General features: G+C 38.7%; 1 protein-coding gene across 2 annotated transcripts in view; it reads right to left on the bottom strand.

Annotated features, from left to right (window-relative positions):
* Positions 1-13,738, bottom strand: part of AZIN1 (antizyme inhibitor 1) — a 37,435-nt gene that overhangs the window by 18,522 nt on the left and 5,175 nt on the right. Inside the window, 2 exon segments of one of the 2 annotated variants that reach the window (NM_001301783.1) lie at positions 5,066-5,211; positions 13,033-13,170. The gene's annotated coding sequence lies outside the window, so the exon portion shown is untranslated. 2 annotated transcript variants of the gene reach the window in all.

Consider the following 13,738-nt stretch of genomic DNA (forward strand, 5'->3'; position numbering starts at 1 on the left):
AAGTGTCAGCATTTTGGCTGCACCAAAAGTCCTTAATAAGCTGTATTAGTCAAATTTCACGAAATACAAATACTCAGTTTTAACTTTTAAAACACTAACAGCTTCATTTCCAAGAAGCTAACTACATTCAGTGCAACTCATCAGATCTCTTTCATGCCATATAGCACAGACTGAAAAGTTGAGGATTTTACCAGATTAATTGAGGCCTATCTGAATAGACCTAATACTTATGCAGTGAAGTTAAATCACAGCCTGCACATTCTCTAAAGGTTGTTATAATAGGACTGCTGTAAATCTGTGCCCAGAAAATAGGGATTTTAGGCTAAGAATACATGTTTATTTTACGCAATTTTTTTTTTTTTTTTTTTTTTTTGAGACGGTGTCTCACTCTGTCGCCCAGGCCGGAGGGCAGTGGCCGGATCTCAGCACGCTGCAAGCTCTGCCTCCCGGGTTTATGCCATTCTCCTGCCTCAGCCTCCCCAGTAGCTGGGACTACAGGCACCCGCCACCTCGCCCGGCTAGTTTTTTTGTATTTTTTTTTTTTTAGTAGAGATGGGGTTTCACCGTGTTAGCCAGTATAGTTTCGATCTCCTGATCTTGTGATCCGCCCGTCTCGGCCTCCCAAAGTGCTGGGATTACAGGCTTGAGCCACCGCGCCTGGCCTATTTTATGCAATTTAAAGCACCAATTTTGGGGGGATATTCAACTGAGTACTAAGAACAATGAAAAAATAAAGGTCACTCATTTAAAAAGATAAATACAAGAAAATAAGGTAAAAACCTCCTGTTAAGTTTAGCATCACTAACCTTTTTGGCATAGCAGCCAGTTTTCATTTATCCTACTATTAATAAATGAAAAATTACGTAATCAAGACTTTTGGCCTAAATAGAATACTTTGAAATGAAAATAAAATAAATAGTGTCCTCACTTTATGTCAACAGCTTCTTGCAAACTGCATCTTTTAAGTAAAAGAGGTAAAACGAAATCATTTTTTTTCTTAACATTATAATGAAATGTTACTTGAGAGCTTGCTGTACATCTTTTTGCTTAAATTCGCAGTTTCCAAGAACCTACTGATGATGTTCAGTGAGGACTTAATTGTATCTCAGTTGCTAAGTCTCTGATCATAGTCTAATATATACGTAGTATTTAGTATTTACTTGAAAACCTTTGGTTACTGATTATAGACCACAACACGCAACTGCTGCCAAATACAGAAGGCCTAGCTTTTAAGTCAGGATAAGATAAACCTCGATTTCCTACAACCATAGTATTCTTAGGAAGGATAATTTTCCTTTAACAGTCAGGATCCTCAGTACTTACAAAAACATCAGGTCCACTGGATAAAGTCTTACTGACTCCCTACATTCTCCAGAGCTTCTGCTAGAGTAGTATGATGATATGGATAAAGATATTTTTTCCCAAATATTTTCAAACCATGTAATTTCATAGGTTCAACTCTGACTGCCTGCTAAGCTAGCTTAAATCTAACAGTAAACATGTTTATAGCAGTCTCCCAGCCTAAGTATTTCATCTATTCAATATCAATTCTCCTAACCCTTAAAACCACAATGATGGTATTATCTCCATTTATATACTGAGGAATGGAATAACTAAGTAGGTTAGCTCTAGAGCTACTAATGATCAAACAATATGAAAACATTTAAAACAATATGAAAACACTGCTTCCCCAACACCCCATCCCTATAAAACACAGGACTTCTTTTTTTGGGGAAATCCAACACAGTTCTCTGTCTCTTTAAAAGAACTTTAACATATCCACATAATCAACTAACCCCTTTCAGACATATGAACACCCATACTTGTTTAAAAATGCTAAGTTTATTCACACTGGTATGAAAACATTATCACGCCTACTCATAGCCTTTCTTCATATGATGTTCCTTTTGCAGCAAATCCTCAACTCCACCCCAGGCAACCACTGACCAACTTTTTGTCACTATAAATCAGACTTTTATAGAAGCTAAATAATTTTAAACATCAACTGAAGGCTAAACCAAAACAGTTGACATATAGTGGCATTATCAATATAAATAAAAATAGTAAAAAACATGACCTCCTCTAAAGGAAAGATAAAATGTTTGTGGAGTTCGCTATTCATCTTTGAAATGGAACTGTCACTTCAGAAGTAACAGCAGAGTTGTTAACCAAGTCCCAGCTGAGTGACAAAATCATTCTGTTGGAAAAACGAAATAAAATTCATTTGCTATACTGGCAGTACTTGACAAAATGGATTAAGGATCACCTGAATCCACATATGCAGTACATTAACATTTGTTTTCTTTCGTTATACAGAGAACTACAATAAAGTAGTTGATTGAACCCAATACTTTGGGAAGCTGAGGCAGGATTTTGTGAGGCCAGAAGTTTGAGATCAGCCTGAGCAACATAGGGGAGACCCCATCTCTTAAAAACAAAACAAACAAACAAACAAAAAAACCAATAAAGCTCTAATGGAGGTTTATTTTCTTTGATGCTCTCTTGAAGGCTTTGAGATTTCTGTAAATTCCTAGCCCAGAGTAGGTACTCAGAAACAAATGGACAAAAGACTTCACAACAAAGAGTGGGGAGTTCTTAAACTTACGGGTGGTGGTAATGAACCCCTGGAAGTGTACTGAAAAAGTAGGTACATTTTTCCTTTTTTTTTTTTTTGAGAAAAGGTCTCACTCTTGTCACCCAGACTGGAGTGCAGTGGCATGATCAAAGCCCACTGAAGCCTCAACCACTCAGGCGATCCTACCACAGCCTTCAATCCCACCTCCACTCAGTCAGTCCCTGTAGCTGGGACTACAGAACATGCCACCATGTCCAGCTAATTTTTTTATTTTTTGTAGAGAACTCTTTGTTCATAGTGTCTCATTATGTTGCCCCAGACTGGTCTCAAGCTCCTGGCCTCAAGCAATCCTCCCACCGCGGCCTCCCAAAGTATTGTAATTACTGGCTTGAGCCACTCTGTCCAGCTCCTTCACATTCTTAAAAGAAGCCCGTAACTTTGATATGCAAGCAATCCAGATGTACAGTCATGCGTTGCATAATGTTTTTGACAAGGACAGATCAAATACATGAAGGTGGTCTCATAATACCATATTTTTACTATACCTTTTCTGTGTTTAGATACACAGATACTTACCACTGTGTTAAACTGTCAACAGTATTCAGTACCACTACACAGGATGGTAGCCTAGGAGCAGTAAGCTACACCATACAGCTTGGGTGTGTCGTAGGCTGTACTATCTAGGTTTCTGTACGTACACTATGATGTTCAAACAACCTATGAAATGTCACCTAAAGACACATTTCTCAGAATGTATCTCTGTCATTAAGCTACCCATGCCTGTGAATGCAAAGCTCAACTATCAGCTACTGTTAAAGACCAAAAGGCCAAAAAAAAGCCAATTCCTCAAAAGAATTTGTAAAACACAAACACCTCCAGCAACAAGTTTTCTTTTTTTTGTTTGTCCTCTTTATGGAGAATGGGGTCTCACTACATTGGCCAGGCTAGTCTCTAATTCTTGGGCTCAAGCTATCCTCCCGTCTCTGCCTCTCTTAAGAGCTGATATTACAAGTGTGAGCCACTATGACTAGTCAAATTTTCTAATACATCTTGAGGCAACGAACTCTTTGTTCAAATGAAATGCCACTTGGAAACCCAATATTTCCAGCTGAAAAGGGATAAGTAGGTGGGTGAGGTAGGCTGCTTGAGTCTTCCCTATGTTGTGCCCCAATCTCACTGAAAGCCCTAAAAAAGCAGCTCAAATCATACCTCTGGGATCACTGCTTGCAGTTTTCTTAATACATTAGCAAAAATAGTTTACAGTTCCATTGTTACAAAAAGAAAGGTTTATGTTCTTACATTTATGCCTTACTGAAAGCACTAAGAAATATTCTGCCAAAACATTTTCAGGAGGTATTAAAGTTAATTGGTGACAATGTTAAACCAAAAATCTTAGACGCTGCATGTTCTAGGGAGCAAGCATGAAAATAAGTGTGCATGTGTTGGGGGTGAGCAATTTATACCTTATGCCAGGTTCATTAAGTTAATCTACCTCAGAACACCACAGGGGGCTGGGAGCAGAGTAATCCCAACACTTTGGGAGGCCAAGGCAGGCGGATCACGAGGTCCAGAGATCAAGACCATTCTGGTCAACATGGTGAAACCCATCTCTACTAAAAATACAAAAATTAGCTAGGCATGGTGGCACACACCTGTAGTCCCAGCTACTCAGGAGGATGAGGCAGGAGAATCGCTTGAACCCAGGAGGTGGAGGTTACAGTGAGCCGAGATTGTGCCACGGCACTCCAGCCTAGCGACAGAGCGAGACCCCGTCTCAAAACAAAAACAAAAACACCCCCACAGGGACTCTTTCCAGGATGTCTCCATACTCTCCACTAAGAATGCAGACTCAAACCAAGGTGATACGTCAAAGATCTCCCTGCAATTCTGAGTGGAAATAATTCTCAAAAGAAACTGTAGCACTTCTTCTGGCTTACATATCAGAAACAGGACTGATTTACTGGCTCCAACACATTCTGGTGCTATTGGACCTTGAATTAGTTATATTAAATTTGAAAAAAAAATCTACTCCATGTAAATCTTAGATTCTCTTCATTAGAAGTGAACAGCAAATCTATTTTTAATAAAAGCTCTGATGTCTAGTATTATCAATAGACACTAGAAAGTATTCTCTACTCACAAGCACTTTTAAGCTATTTTCAACCACCTTTTTAACATAAGGTTGAGAAAGCTCAGGTTATTTTACACTAATACAGTAGCGTATAACCATAATACTACTTTTATTAATAATTTCCTCTTAGACTCATAACTGAGAAGAAAAAATACGTAACATTCCTTATTCACACCTTCATATTGGTGTTTTTGTTAATACATTTTTCCATGAAGAGCTGCCAAAAGAAACAAAAGGCTCCAAAGAACCACACACTGCTCCCTGGAGCCTTTCATGAGGCCGCTGAGTCCTCATGTTCATCGACAGGGTAGCTCCAAGAGTAGCGGCTGCAGCAGCTGGGCACTTGCCTTGTTACACACCTGCTACAAAGGCTTCTACAGTTGATTGTACTTCAGAAGAAACTGATACATCTCTCAAATAATCACAAGATAATTCTGGCAGCAACAGCCCACTTGACACCAAGCTGGATGAATATGAGTCTTGGATTTCTGAAGTGAAGACCTCCCTGGAAGTAGAACAGGGAGAGCTGAAAGGTTGAGAATACTGTTTCAGAGATACCTAAGCAGGAAACCCAACCTTAATACATCAACCATTTTTCTAAAAGGATTTTTACTCATTAAAAATGAGAAAAGATATTCTGAAATTTATACTATTACTGTTACTCTGAAGATGCCTAAGTGCATTTCTACTTTTATTTTTACATAGGCATTTGATGATTCAGCACCCAGCTCACAGCTTTAAAAATACACAATGTTGCTTAAGTCCCCTCTGCATTCTACCTACAACAAAAAATGTTACTTACCACATAGAATACCTTTAAAAGTAATTGACCAGAAGAGCACTAGAAACTTCTAAAGAATGACTCTGGTACTATAGATGTGAGACCTTGAGTAGGTCTGAATCACTACAAAAGAATTCCAGGAAGCTACATACTGAAACTGGTAGGAAATCCTATAAACTGAGCGATCATAAGATCAGGTAAACTTCTGCCACCCTGGACCCCAAAATAAGTGATAGACAATAACAGCCTACATCAAGTACTTAGGATAAATCAGGACAAGGCTTGCTTCAATAAGAAAGTCAGTAATCACAATGCATACCCCTAAAAATTATTTTTCAGGTGATGAGGTTGAAAAAACCGAGTAACCCTAGAGGAAGAAAACTAAAGGTGACAGATAAAGAATTCTTTTAAAAGAGAGGAACAAGAATGAATTGGAAATAATCAAGGGGGCAAAAAGTCCTAAAGGTTATAAGCCCAACAGGCTAAGTTTGAAGTGCCTGTGTAAAGACTGCCCAATGAACTGCCTCACCATAAATATTAAAATGTAGCTTAATGAGAAAACGAAATACACAATTCTCACAGCAATATTATTTTTGCATGTGGAATTAACACAATTAGACTCCCTTAAAAATGATGTCTTGACTATTCAGTATGAAGACTAAATTTGTTTTTCTGGAGAAAATGTGTGTGTACTAAAGTGTGTGTGTACCTGCACACGAGTGAAGTATTTACAACCCTTTGGGCAATTAAGATGTGATAACATTAAAGATGACTATTACAGTACAACATGAAGTACACAATCATTTTAATTTCGTTTTCTAGCTTTCCTGGTTACAATTAAGCATAGGGAATAATCCTTTAAAGAGACACACTATTTTGGTAACTTTAAGGCAGAGCTCATTGCCTGCCTTAAAACATACAGAATACATGTGCAATACAGTAACTGCAACCAAGACCAAGTTAAGCAGGTTGTTAAGAAATAAGATGCTGGCTGGGCATGGTGGCTCATGCCTATAATCCCAGCACTTAGGGAGGCTGAGGCGGGTGGATCACGAGGTCAGGAGTTCGAGACCAGCCTGGCCAAGATGGTGAAACCACAAATAATGGTGAAATTATTTGTAAATTTTGTATTTTGTAATTACTACAGGCGCAGTGGCGGGCACCTGTAATCCCAGCTACTCAGGAGGCTGAGGCAGGAGAATCGCTTGAACCCGGGAGGCAGAGGTTGCAGTGAGCCAAGATTACACCACCACACTCTAGCCTGGGTGACAGAGCAAGATTGTCTCAAAAAAAAAAAAAGAAGAAAAGCAAGAAATAAGATGCAATACTTCAGAGGCCCCTGTACATCTCTCCCAGGTGGTGGTGGGTACATCTCCCTTAGAATTTATTTAGACCTTCTCTAACCATCATTCCTTTGTTACTTAATAGTTTTATTCTTCTATGCAACCCTAAAACAGTGTTGGGCAGTATGGTACTTTACATTCTGGTACTAGAGTCCTTATTCCACTGACTGGCAGTTTAAGTAGCACTGATCCAGGGACTACAACTACAGTCTATACCTGGGACTGGAACTGCTAAATTGTTAGTGGCAAACAGCTTTCAAGTTTTTTGCTCATTTTCTTGTTTTTGCCTTTTATTATCTGAAGGAGCTCTTCATGAATTAAGGATAGCAAACTTCTCATTAGGAGGATTATTTTGAGGAGGATTGTTTTGTCGGAATTTCCATGTTGAACATACCAGGATAACCCCATCCTACCTTTGGTCATGCCAAATATAACATGTTCATGCTGAACCTACATGAGCTAAGAAAATACCAAACTTGTTTGGGAGATCTTTGCAAACTGGGCATCAGAGGATCCATGCAGTAAAGAGCAAGAAGCAGATAAAAAGTGATCTGAAGTCAACATAAAGCTCATACTGCCAACCACAGTGGCTAACCCCTGTAATCTCAGCACTTTGGGAGGCCGAGGAGGACAGATCACCTGAGGTCCGGAGTTCGAGACCAGCCTGACCAACATGGCGAAACCCTGTCTCTACTAAAAATACAAAATTAGCTGGGCATGGTGGTGTGCGCCTGTAATCCCAGCTACTTGGGAGGCTGAGGCAGAAGAATCACTTGAACTAAGGAGGCAAAGGTTGCAGTGAGCCGAGATTGCACCATTGCACTCCAGCCTGGACAACAAAAACAAAACTCCATCTCAAAAAAAAATAGTAAAAAAAAAAAAAATTAGTAGGGCGTGGTGGCATGCACACCATGGCTGGACCTCATAATGGCTGGCTATGGCCTAGGCAGGTTGAACCTGACTATCCTAAACCCTGTAACCCAGTATGCTATACATTATTTTCTACTCATGCGTAATGTAAAGAACAATGGATTATCAAAAAGGATAGCTAAATATCTGCTTTAGTTAACTTGTGACAAATTTGATGATTTGACTGGGCATGGATGACCCTGGAATGGAGGAAGGACAAAATATCTGTGCTCCCTGGGGCCTTATCAGTATATAAGCACTTCACTTGGAAGAGTCTCCTTAGGCTTACCTGAACAATGGGCAGTCTAGAACAGTAACCTACCATATACTAGATTTTACAGTTTACAAGCCCTTCTCATATATGCAATATCTCATTTATTCTAATGGAAGATGAATATCGCAAAAGGGATTGGTTTACCTGGGGCTGGGGTGGGGTGTGGGGAGACCCAAACTGGAAAACTCTGAAACAGGCTGGGTGAAGACTGTGATGGAACACACAGATTGGTATTAATTTTCTCAGCTAAACTAACCTCTGTAATAAATGCAAAAGCCATTTATCCCCTTTAAAAACTGGTCTATGGCCGGGCGCGGTGATGCATGCCTGTAATCCCAGAACTTTGGGAGGCCAAGGAAGGCGGGTCATAAGGTCAGGAGTTCGAGACAAGTCTGACCAACATGGTGAAACTCTGTCTCTACTAAAAATACAAAATTAGCTGAGCATGGTGGCGCATGCCTGTAATACCAGCTACCCATGAGGCTGAGGCAGGAGAATCGATGGAACCCAGGAGGTGGAGGTTGCAGTGCGCTGAAATTGCGCCACTGCACTCTAGCCTGGGCAACAAGAGCGAAACTCCATCTCAAAAAAGAAAGAAAAAACTGGTCTACATTGCTTTCCAATCTTTTTGACCTTCCTAAAAAAAAAATGCTATATTTGCTCAAAGCAAGAAATACCAAGTCTCTAAAACTTTGTTTATCCATTAATATGCTAGTATTCACATTCTGCTTTTACAGAATATTTTTTTGCTACTTTACACAAGCACTGACACACCACTGACTCTACTTTACGCATGCCAAGGGGATAAACAGACTGTATTTCAACGATAGTGGTTTTACTCATCTTTTTGGTCAAAGAGTATCAACTGCCATTAATGAATGTTCTGTTAAATTTACTCATATCACAGTATCCTTAAAGTATCAAATATCATCTGTGAGAAATTAAATGGGGGGGGGGGGAAGAGAAGAAAAAAAAAAGTACCAAATATCAAAACTAAAATTTTCCCCTTTCTCTGCAGTCAGGGTCAACAACCTCCCTTTTTCTTTGAAACAGTCTTGCTCTGTCTCCTAGGCTGCAGGGCAGTAGTGCCATCTCAGCTCACTGCAACCTCCGCCTCCCGGGTTCAAGCAGGCCACAGCCTCCCTAGTAGCTGGGATTACAGGTGTGCACCACCATGCCCGACTAATTTTTGCATTTTTAGTAGAGACAGGATTTCGCCATGCTGGCCAGGCTGGTCTCAAACTCCTGACTTCAGATGATCCATCAGCCTCGGCCTCCCAAAGTGCTGGGATTACAGGCATGCGGCACCGCACCCAGCGATAACCTCCCTTTTCTACTGACAATTTACAGTGAAACATGAGGAAGGAGTACTAGCAAATTAATAAAGAACATCTTTCCAGCCAGGTGCAGTGGCTCACGCCTATAATCCCAGCACTTTCGGAGGCGAGGGGGGAGGGAGGAGGATCACCGGTCTGGAGTTCAAGACCAGCCTGGCCACATGGTGAAACTCATCTCTACAAAAATACAAAATTTAGCCGGCCATAATGGTGGGTCCCTGTAATCCCAGCTATTCTGGAGGCTGAGGTGGGAGAATCACTTGAACCGGGGAGGCAGAGGTTGCAGTGAGCCAATATCGCACCACTGCACTCCAGCCTGGGCGACACAGGGAGACTCCTTCTCAAAAAAAAAAAAACAAAAAACACCACCTTTCCTAGTTAAAATAATCCTAATTAGGTAGGGAGCTCCTACTAAGGCATGTGTACATACTAGCAGACAAAATGTGAATATTTAAAATACTGATGTTCTTCTGAAGTTCCTACATGAATATATAGAGTTGACTAATCACAACCACGTAAAAAAAAATTTTAGAGTCCATTTAAGCAAATCAATTAACTGAATCCCTTTTCCACACTGCACAACATTAAAGAGTATGTGATAATGGTTAATTCAATCTGACCTCATCACTGGATCAACTATGAGAAGCAAACTTAGCTTTCCACGTTTTAAAATATTTTCCATTAGGCTAATTCATTAATTATAATTGAACCTACAACCAAAATAAATAGAAAACTAGTCCACGGAAAACCTTTACTCCAGCATCAAGACCTAGGGGATTTCCTTTTTTTTTTTTTTTTTGAGACAGAGTTTTGCTCTTGTAGCCCAGGCTGAAGTGCAATGGCATGACCTCGGCTCAATGGAACCTCCACCTCCCGGATTCAAGCGACCCTCCTGCCTCAGCCTCCCAAGTAGTTGGGATTACAGGTGCCTGCCACGACGCTCGGCTAATTTTGTGTTTTTTTAGTAGAGATGGGGTTTCAACATGTTGTCCAAGCTGGTCTTGAACTCCTGACCTCAGGTAATTCATCGCACCTGGCCTAGGGGATTTCTTAAAAGGCTCGCAAAAACTTTTTCACAATTAGGGGCCCATTAATCTTTGATACTGACCTTAAAATATTTTGTTAAGATATTTTTACAGTGTTCACATACTACATCATACACACATTCTAAGTTATGAAAGAAAAGGATTATGTAAGCAACTTCCAAAGTTTCCAGACACTTAATGGAATTAACTATCTCAAAATTCAGGTGGTTGATTTAAAACCTAACTCTGAAGCCAATTCTGGATTCTCAAACTACCTGCACTGGAATCCTAGTGGACCAGTTCAAGTAGAGTTCATATAGCTACATGCTTTGCAATGCTATGGGCCAAATAATTTCCATGAAGGCGGTTTTAACTCCTTTTAATGGTTTCCAAATAATATTGTTGATCTACAGAAAATTAACGCCAGGATTTTGGTGTCCAATAGAGCAAACTGTTACTGATTTGTAAGGATAAACACATTCCTGGAATGCGGAATTTTCTCTTGCCAATTTTACAAATTCTAGTCAAGAAACTTTTGGGGCCAGGTATCTTTGTGAATTCAGAATTCTCCAGATTTTTGAACAATAAGGTAGTACACATACTTTACATATGTTATGTAATACTCTTCAGGAGAATGAGTCAGCACCCTGCAACCACAATATTTCTGCAGCAAAATTTAGGAATATTAACACTAAACGGGATAAGTAAAGACAAAAATAGCCTCAAATCAGCACAGATTCAGGTCAAGCTTTTTTTTTTCCCCCCCCGAAATCAGTTAAGGTTACATTAAGGAAGCTATAAAAAAAATTATTTTTAAGACTTTTTGGATTTCAGAATGCTATGAAAAAGGGATTGTGTACCTGTAGCTTTATAGCAAAGCATCAAATATGAGACATGCAAAATTAGAAGATTACCTGTGAACATTTAAACAAGTTATATTTGCTTGACATAATATACACTGTACCTGGGCATAATAAAGTTAAAAGTCAGTCACTCTGGCTGCCAGAACCTGCAGAATAAATAATCTTTAGCTTCTATCTGCTCCCATTCCTCCTACCCAAAAAGGAGGAGACACTACAGACTTTCTGAATCCTATATTATTAATCTAAAGACTACTTTTCCCTGATTTTGCAGAATCATTCAGCTCACTGACAACTGTCTCTCAAGTTTCTAAGAGGAAACACCAGTAGAAATATTAAATATAATGCAAGGTAACTTTTCTTTAAAGCAAGAGACTTGAATTAAAAGAAGGATTATCTTTTATTATGGTCTTCCTCAAAAGATGAAGCTTGTTCTTAAACTTCTGCCTTGGAACCAATTCACGACTATGATGGTAACTAACAGATCGCACCACCCAAAAAAGTTTTAAATCTCCAAGCCAACTTGGGAGAAAAACAGCAGGTATGTTGCAAACAGAACAGATGGACTAACAAAAATTAGGCAACTGACTTAGTACTGAAATGGCGATGACCCCGCTTCTCTTTAATATGCACACAAGCCACCTGGATATAGACTCTGATTCAGGTTTGGGTGAGGTTGAGATTCTGTATTTCTGTTCTAGGTAAGGATGCTCATGCAATTCATCCGAAGACTACACTGCATAACCAAGGACAGTAATACTCAAAAAAGAAATTATGACAGTTTAAGACAAAAAGAACTGTTCCAATCCAACATTATGTTATAGCTGGGATTCAAAACACAGGCATTTGCTCAAATTTACACAGGTAGGAGAGAGCCAGTATGGGAAACCCTCTAGTCAACATTCTAAGTCAAAGCTTTCAAGAAATCTTACTATTTAAACTATGTTTCTTTCTCTTTAGCCTTAAAAATCTAATTTGTATTAACATCAAATGTTTGCTTTAACATACTCTAATTAGAGCAAACATTTTTATCCAATAGGGATCTGTTTAACAAGATCAGATTAAAGAAACACTAAAACTGATACCCTCAGCTTTCCTGAAAACTTACCTCCAAGTCTCTGACCAAACTTAAAAACGCTTAAATTTTAATACCAAAATCCAAATTTCCGTAAAAGTCTACACACCACAGAATTTATGAACCTACACAAATCTAGCAGCCCAAATTTAGTTTACTGTGGAATTACATTTTGCACAGGGGCTCAATTCTAAAGTAAAATCCACACATAGAAAAGCAAGTATAGTTAAAAACTATCCTTGAAAATCTTTTTTAAATAGATACATATAAATATATTTATATATATCTAAATATTTATTTTAATACCATATATATTTAGATATATATAAAAATTTAGATATATATGTAGCTGTCATCTTTCAGCAAGTCCTCTAAAAACAATCCGTTTTCCCTACCAGTTGAGTAGCAAAAATCATTTCACTAAATGGTTGAATGATGTAATAAACTACAACTTAAATCCCAAAAGCCCTCTTCAACTTATATTTTCTAAGTTATGCATTCAAGATAAAGTTTTAAACGATCCAGTCATTGATAAACAATGCACATAACTAAAGCAGTCAAGTCTGTGAACAGTAACTGTCATATCTCTATTTCAGAAATTTAAAAGTCACTACACTTTAAGAGGTAAATACAATTGCAAATTCTGAAAAATACTAAGCAAGGCAGCACTCTTCCTTAGATTTTGAAGACCTCCTCCCCCACCAACAAATGCAAATACTTACATGGACAAGTTGGGAGATGGAACCCCCCTATCATCAGCTAGGTTCCCAAGGTGGCTCAGCGTTGAAGTCGAACTGCTCTCTATACAGCACTTCTCCTAGGCCCTCTGGGTAGTTGTATACTTGGTCAGAAAGTTCGCCCTAAAAGAAGAAAATAGAAGTAGCAGAAGACAGTCCTATGTTAAAAAAAAGTTTAGGCTGACTTAAACATAAACTGTAGAATACATGCTCCTTTTATAACAATGTTTCATTAAAGTCACATTACACAAATGATGTTTTCAAAGGGTTTACCCCAGTACCAAGTACTTTATGTAGTAAACATTTCCAAGCTGCTGTACTATTAAAAATTAACAGAACTCGATGTCATGGCCATCTTACCAACTTGTTTTATCTGCCAACTCATAAGTTACCAACCTTCATTTTTGAAAATGAAAACTTCATTTGTGCTTTTATTTGTCCTCTAAAACTCCACATTTTTAAGTGACCCAGAATTTAAAAAATTCCAAGTACCCCCACCAATCTAATGTATATGCAAGACTTTATATGAATAATGTACTAGCATGATGTAATAGTTTGGAACCACCCGGAACACTCTTTTACTCCTCAAATAACTTCTTTGCCTTTTACATTTTAAGTGTAAAATTCCACCACAATACCAAAAGATTTTAACTTAGCTAATGCATTATATATGTATCTAACTTTTGAGAAA

The sequence above is a fragment of the Macaca fascicularis genome, chromosome 8 (genome assembly GCF_037993035.2).
Source record: "Macaca fascicularis isolate 582-1 chromosome 8, T2T-MFA8v1.1".
In the NCBI taxonomy this organism is placed as follows: Eukaryota; Metazoa; Chordata; class Mammalia; order Primates; family Cercopithecidae; genus Macaca; species Macaca fascicularis.